The sequence below is a fragment of the Grammomys surdaster genome, unplaced genomic scaffold (assembly GCF_004785775.1).
Source record: "Grammomys surdaster isolate TR1022 unplaced genomic scaffold, NIH_TR_1.0 843, whole genome shotgun sequence".
NCBI classification, from domain to species: domain Eukaryota; kingdom Metazoa; phylum Chordata; class Mammalia; order Rodentia; family Muridae; genus Grammomys; species Grammomys surdaster.
The window spans coordinates 1393930-1402176 of record NW_021605262.1 but is presented as its reverse complement, the minus strand read 5'-3'; positions in this window follow the sequence as shown (position 1 = coordinate 1402176).

The following is an 8247-nucleotide window of genomic DNA, read 5'->3' as shown; positions in this document are numbered from 1 at the left end:
CTGCTTCTAAGATCCAGGGAATATCTTGCCTTCCAGCCCTCCAGCTCATGGAGGAAGGCCCAGCAATGACAGAGTGCCCTGGGGAAAGAATGCCAGGTGAGATGCCACAGGCTCATGCTGAGATACTTGATCTAAGCCCCAATCTCCACTTGTCCCTAATCCCTCTCAGTCCACAGCCCCACCCCATCCCCATTCCCTCAGCTCTCAGCACACTTTCTTTTGTTCCAGCATCCCCGTGCACAAAGGACATCTGGTCACCCTGCTCTGCACCGTAGTCTCCTTTTTATTCTAGAGAATTGCTCTCTGTCACCAGAGGAAATCGCTTCCCCGTTGTGGTTTTCCCAAGCAGGGCAGCACCGGCTCTCCACAGACAACTCTCTTCTCAAATTGCCCCTTTCCCTCAATTTGCGGACTCTCCAACGGCCCTCTCACTTACTCGTCTCTCATTAGGGAAATAGGCAGGGAGGTGTAGCTGAAGCCTTTCTGTCTACATTTAATGCCAACCCCGGCTAATTCAACCATCTTTCCCCTATACGGGGTCTGCCTCCTTAGCCCCACAGACCAGCAGGCCCTTCCCCTCCCCCTAATGAGCAGCTCTGAATGCTAATTGAACTTCCACCTGCTCCTGCCCTCAGCCTGAGGGAGGCTGTCTGTGCCCTGCAAACTCTATCTAGGCTATTGTCGCCCCACCATGGGGAGTCAGGCAGATCGTGACAAACCAAACATCTCATTCTCTCTCTCATATTCTCTCATATTCTCTCATATTCTCTCATATTCTCTCTCTCTCTCTCTCTCTCTCTCTCTCTCTCTCTCTCTCTCTCTCTCATACAATGTCAGTTTTTTTCCGTGTCACTCAGACAGTGTTTTACTGGGAAATGTGCTCCACAGACTGGAAGCTGTCTGTAATGTGACCTGATAAAGGTTCTCTCTGGGTCTCTTCTTTATTTTTAAGATTCATTTGGTTTTTGGTTGGTTGGTTGGGTTTTGGGGTGCGTGTGTGTGTGTGTGTACACATGCAAGTGTATAAATACAGATGATGCCTGCAGTGGCCGGAAGAGGGTGTTGAATCCTCTAGAGCTGGAGTTATAGGCATTTGCAAGCCACCTGACAACCAAACTATGGTCTTTTGAAACACTGAATAACAAGTGCCCTAAGCCACTAAGCCACATCCAGCCCTCTTTCTGACCTCTCTGTCTCTCTCTGTCTCTCTGTCTCTCTGTCTCTCTGTGTGTGTGTGTGTGTGTGTGTGTGTGTGTGTGTGTGTGTCTGTCTGTCTGTCTGTCTCTCTCTCTCCCTCCCTCTTACCCTTTCTGTTTCAAACGTGGTATTTTTACATAGCTCTGGCTGTCCTGAAACTGTTTATGTAGACCACACTGGCCCTGAACAGCCTGCCTCTGCCTCCTGGGTGCTTGGATATAAGGTGTGCACCCTATGCCCAGCTTCTCTGACCGTTTTTTAACACCATGTCTTTGTCCATCTTTTGTCAAATTAAATGGTGACTGGACATTTTTCTTCTTTAGTTGGTTTATATCCATTGTCCACTGTACTGGGCTTCATAAAGACATTCCCACGTGTCGGTATAATGTACTTAATATTTTCCCCACACTCTCCATTCTCTCTATCTTCCACTAATCTTCTCCATCCATCCCATCATTTTCCCATCTACTTTCATATCCTATATACATAAATTATTAAATCCGCCAATGACTGAGTGAAAACGTGGCATTTGTCTTCCTGGGTCAGACTTAATCATCTTAATATGCTAATTTCAGATTGTATCCATTTTTTTTTCCGGTAAGCAAATTCTCTGCATTATTCTCCACGGCTGAATAAAATTCCACTGTGTGTATATAATGCATTTTCTCTATCCCTTCCTCTGTTGATGGACACCTAGGTGATCCCATAACTTATCTACTGAGAGTGAAGCTGCAATAAAAACCAGTGTGCAGTCTCCTGTGATCCGCAGCCCAGCTAGGGAAATGGGAGCTAAAGGCTTCCCAGGGATATCAACCAGCCCTGGCATACCAAGTTGTAGCTAGGCAAGGCAGCTACCTCAGCTAGGGAAAAGGGACCCAAAGGCAGACAGTGTAGTCAGAAATAGCCCTGCTACCTATGTAGGAGTCCCACATGAAGACCCAGCTGCACAGCTGTTACATATGTGCTGAGGACCTAGGTCTGTCCCATACATGCTCTCTGGTTGGCAGTTCCATCTCTGTGAGCCCCTAGGGGCCCAGGTTAGTTGACTCTGTAGGTTTTCTTGTGATATCCTTAACTCCCGGTTCCTACAATCCTTCCTCCCCTTCTTCCACAAGATTCACCAAGCTCCACCTAATGTTTGGCTGTGGTTCTCTGCATCAGTTTTCATCAGTTGCTGTGTGCGGCTTCTCTGCTACAGCTTTGCTGTGTGCGGCCTCTCTGATACAGCTATGCTACACTCCCATGTGGACGTAGAGCAGAATATCAGAATATGGTTACTAGTGTCAGGGGTCAGCTCCCTCTTGTGGCATGGGACTCGGGCTGAGCCAGGCATTGATTAGACATTCCCTCAAATTCTGCTCCATCTTCTACTTCTTCATGTCTTACAGAAAGAAAAAACTGTGAGTCTAAGTTTTTGTAGCTGGATTGGTATCCCAATCCTTACATTGGAAGCCTTTTTTTGGTTACTGGAGATGGCCATTTCCCATATGCCCTATTGCTAGGTGTCTTAGCTAAGGTCACCCTCAAGGATTGTTGGGAGTTTCTCTTGTTCAAGGTTTCTTGCTCATCCCAAAGTTGTCTCCCCCAAATCCAGTTATCTCTCTCAGTATTCTCTCCCTTCACCCTCCCCCACCTCAGAATCAGTTTTCATAAGGACTGCCATTACTAGGGTGACTTAGATTTTTAATGTCATTTAATTTTCATTTTGCATTTTCCAGGTGGCTAGCGATGTTGAACATTTTAAAATGTATTGGCCATGTGTATTTCATCTTTAAATAACTATCTATTTATTTAATTAACAGACTTATTCATTAAGTTGCTTGATTTCTTGGCTTTTAGGGTTTTCAGCTCTTTATATGTTTTAGGCATCCATACTCAGTGAGATGTGTAGTGTGGTGGTTTGAATACGCTTGGCCCATGGGAATTGGCACTATTAGGAGGTGTGGCCTTATTACAATAAATGCAGCCTTGATGGAGAACGTGCTTCACTGTAGGGGTGGGCTTTGAGGTCGTATGCATAAGCTCCTCCCAGGGCAGAAGAGACCTTATTGATCCTATTCCTGTCTATCTTTGGATCAAGATGTAGAACTCTTGGCTCCTCTAGCCCTAACGCCGGCTGCATGCTGCCATGCTTCCCACCATGATGATGATGGACTAAACCTCTGAAACTGGTACCAATTAAATGTTTTCCTTTATAAGCGTTGCCTTGGTCATAGTGTCCCTTCACACCAATAAAATCCAAACTAAAACTAAGACATGTTGTTAGGAAGGTTTTTCTCCCACTATGTAGGGCATGTCTTTGTTTGATTGGTCCATTTCCTGCTTCTGTGATGGAATGCCACAAGTTGGGTAACTGATAAACAGTAGTGTGTACTTCCTTGATGGCTGCACAGGTTAATGAGCTCAAGACTGGGTGTATGTTGAGGACTCTCTTGTGTGTGGAAACATTACAGAAGATGTTGTATAGAGAGGAGAGAGACAGAGAGAGAGAGAGAGAGAGAGAGAGAGAGAGAGAGAGAGAGAGAGAGAGAGAGAGAGATTGTCTTGGTAACTATCCCACTACAATGTTCATACAGTCTAGTCATAGTTCACAGGTTCTCTTGCTATGACAGTGGCAGTTAAAACATCTGCATGGGCTCTAAATGGAGCATCCAAATCACAGAGGATAGGACCCTCTGTCCACCAGCATCCTGCTCAGAATGCTTCCCAAGCAAATTTCCAGAAGTACTGTAAGAGGCTTTTCCTTACGATCAGTCCTTAACCATATCTGACCTGGGGACAAGTTTTTTTTTTCCCCAAGGATGCTCTTGTTTTCCTGATGCCCACTCCACACAATGATATTTTGCATATTTGAGCTGCTGTCTTCAGAAGTCCTCCCCACTTCAGCCTTCAGAAGCATTCCTTCCCATACTGGTTTCTGAAGGCCCACTAAGAGTTAACAGTCTCCTGCATCTGGTAACCATCTGTTTTCAATGACCAGACCATGGCAGCTCCTGTCTTCACAGTATCTTCTCCTCATGCCTAGTCTCAGAATGTCATGTCCACATCCACAGGATCCAACTAGGTGGAAAGTTCTACCAGTAGATTCCCTGCACTCTCTAAACTTACTGAAACCAAAGACCTTAGCTAGCAAGAAACTGTGCAGGGATGGATTGTTTTCTTTGGCCTGCTGGCTAATGAGGGTGTAACTGATTTCTGATAGTCTGGGAAGTCCTCACTGCAGCCAACTGACTGTCCTGGCACACAGGCTGACTCTGTCCCGAATGCTGGCGAAGGGTCTGTGATTGCATTTTCCTATCCTTATACCTGAGTGGATTGTCTCCAGGCTCCATCCATCATGACAGCACCATCTTTATTGCAAGCTTAATCCATATGCTAAGAAATGATATGGGGATCATATGCTCGTTGGCATTAGACAATAACTCCCAATTGTTCTCAATGGAAGGATTTTATCTGAAAATAAGTGCTGATTTACATGAATTTGCATCTAAAATGCAAATCACAGAGGATCCCAATGGGGAGCCAAAGAAATTTGAAGGCAGCTAGTCTCCTCCTTTATTTCAAAAGCAAAGGTTCCATTTGGGTTTTAGAGTACGGAAAAAAAAAAAAGGCTGTATCCATAGGCAATACCCTACACAAAATGTAAAGCAGCCTGCAGTGTGCACAGAGCCCCTTTATCTCCCCCCATGTTGTCTGGGCTCCCCATCTTCCATCTGCACCTGATTTACATGACTCCCCTCTCCATTGCCTGTCTGTCAGCACAACCCAGGGGAGAGCCAGTGCTGGGGGAGGGGCTGATGCTTTTTCAGAGGAATCCAGGATGCTGAGGCTAATGCTAACAGGGACCACTGGGTAGTCTAGTCGCTTTCTGCAGAGAGAACAGGTCAGTTGGACATCTTTAAGCTCAACATTTATACCAGCACCTTAGAGGAATCATAATTCCACTGGTATATGGAATTATGATTGGTGTAGCTAAAGCAGGAATGATTATATCTGTATGTATATTTGGACAAAGCCTCTATGCTGCTCTCAAACATTCATGGTGAGTGAGAACATCCAGTGATTAAAATCTGACTTGTTACCTTTATAACAAAAGAGAACACTCCATTCATATGGAGTGTGACAGGTGCAGTTACTGCCTCTTCCTGCTGGGCCCGTTAGGAATGGACCAAGGGTCAACAAAGACTTCAACTAAGCCTTGTGGGACAACCCAGGAGGCAGGAAGTAGAGACTTTACTATCTAGTCATCCCAGAAGGGCAGGGGAAGAGGAGACACCTTGGTCATTAGGCACAAGTTCTTCCATGGAATACAACACTCAGACCGAGTTAATATCAGACCTTGACTGACTACATGTGGCCCTGTTCTTAGATCTGAGCCACTGCAGTTCAACAAGCAGCATGGAGAACCAGGAGGAGCATCTGCATGACCGAGGGAGGGACCCACAACTCCTTTCTCCTCTCTGACCATAAGGTCTGTTGGATGGTAATAGGTTCTCTTCTTCTACAAAGTGTGTCCCAGGAATCAGATTCAGATCCTTAAGTTTGGCAGCAGACGCTCTTATTGCTGTGGAGAGACACCATAACAAAGGCAATCTTAATAAAGGCAAACATTTCATTGAGGCTGGCTTACAGTTTCACAAGTTCAGTCCATTATTATCATGGTGGGAAGCACGGCGTTGTGCAGGCTGACTTGGTGCTGGAGGAGCCAAGAGTTCTACATCTTTCTCCCAAGGCAGCCAGGAGGAGACTGCCACACTGGGAACAGCTTGTGTTTAGGAGACCTCACAGCCCACACCCACAGTGACACATTTCCTCCAACAAGGCCACACCTCCTAATAGTGCCACTCCCTATGGACCAAGCATTCAATCGCCTGAGTCTATGAGGGCCAAACCTATTCAAACCCCAACACCCCTTGAGCCGTCATAGCCCCGTGACAGCTTTTGTGAAGGATAACAGCTCTATGCATCTGGTTTGCTATCTATATGCAGGTGAGGGGAGGTACAAGATAAGGTGAGAGCCTGTGATTGGGCAGTGGAAAAGGAAGGCGGGCAGGGAATTTTAGAGACAGAAGGACAGAGAGAGGAGAGAAGAGAAGGAGAGGCAGAGATAAGATGGAACTTACAGGAGAGGAAGAGGAGCCACGCAGTCCTGGGAGCCATAAATATCTAAGATTTCTTAGATGGTTAAATAATAAGTAGGCCATGTTTGCCCCATCTAGGTGTGTAGCTTGTGTTTGCATCAATTGAGTTTTGCGGTCATTGTGCGGGCGTTTTGTGGGTTGAGAATTTACTAATATAAATCTGACTGATAAATTACAAGCCTCCAGAGCTTTGATTTTACCTGGTTACGGGGATTCGTGACGGCTAACCACGGGGCGGCGGGTGGCTGGGAATGTGAGTAGAATCTGCAGCAAGAGAACCTCGAGATTTCACTGCATGGGGCTAGTCATGGAGGTGTCTAGACTGTTAGGACCAGAGAGTAGCCGGCATTAGCGTGGGATGGTGCATTTTTTAAATATTTCATGCAACATAGGCACATGCCCAGGAGCCAGGAGAGTTCCCCCTCCCTCCTCACATATTCTCTCTGATACCCCTCTCTAAGCAAAAAGTCCTTGGCTTTTACACTGATTTACAACTTCTAGGGGTGATCCTGCTTCGGTTAATTTGCATTCCACCGAGTTCAGCGAATTTAATCCTTTCAGGTGTTTATAAATCATTTAGACTTCTACTTCTCTGGAATTACTATTCAAAACTTTACCCACTCGTCTTTGAAGTTGTTTGTCTTCCCTGGTACAGTTGTAAAAGGTCTTAATGTACTGGAAGTCTGCCCTCCTTAACCTGAGCTCAGGGACCACCTGGACAGCAGCAGCCTTTGCTCTGTGCAACCCCTGCCTAGCTCTCTGAGTCTCCTCTTCTGCTGCAGGTAAAGTCTCCACCTCGCAGGGACACTGAAGGACACGTTAGACTTACAGAACACTACCACACAGGTTAATTTACTATAAGCTGGCATGGTTTTTAATTTAGCGTACAAATATTTAGACTAATAATGTTTTGATGTTACCTGTTGTTAAAGCCTCCAGACCTCCAGAGAAGTATTCAAATCTGTCCAGAGAAAATTACAGATCTGAGGGTAGGAGTCAGGGTCCTGGGACAGAGCCCACAGTAGCTCTCACCTGAAGGGGAAGTCTTCCTCCTCAGCTGCGAGTGAGTGACTCACACTAGTGAACTTAAGCAGTCAGAAGCAATTTAAAAGTTTTCAACTTCTTCAGTATTATCCAGAGCTTCCTTGAGGCTTAAAGTGCAGACTTGAAATATAACAAAGGGTTATGGAGAGCAGGCCATGGCCCGCTGTAAGTTATTTACAGTGTGAAACCACAATTTCCTGTCTCTGCCTTGTCCTAGGTGGACTCTTCTACAGCAGCGTTTGTCTCCAAGTTAAGTACAAATGCAGAGGAACACCACCCTGCCCTGTGAGGATATGTAGGCTCTATCCCCCGTACTGTACCATCCAGGAAGCATAAATGGAGTATGTATTCCCACATACAAAAGTAGCACCTAGAAACATATCAAAGTAGATGGGACCGTATAGGCATACCAAACCCATATAAGACTAAGAACTTATCAAATACCAGACTGAAGAAGGGTGTAGCATGCTATACCCCGTAAAAACACCTGACATGGTGATGCTACATCCTCATCAACCTGTCACCTGGCTAGCCCACAGGCGCATCCAGGACCGAGCAGGCACAGAATGTCCCGATGGTGCCAGTGCTTCACTTAGCATGCTTCCTGTTGCTAAGCAACAGAAGTGCTGGAACTGTCATGCGCATCCGTCATCCAGCAGCCCAGGCCATGTGCCTCACTTCTAAATCCTCTACTTTTTCAACTTAGTTCAATCCTGCTGCTGTGAGCCTGTGAGCCTGCAACCCCAGCCTGCAATCCCAACCCTCAGAGAGAGTCCTGCCTCTTTGCCTCCAAGAAGGCCTTTTTAACCCTTTAGCAATCTCTCTCTCTCTCTCTCTCTCTCTCTCTCTCTCTCTCTCTCTCTCT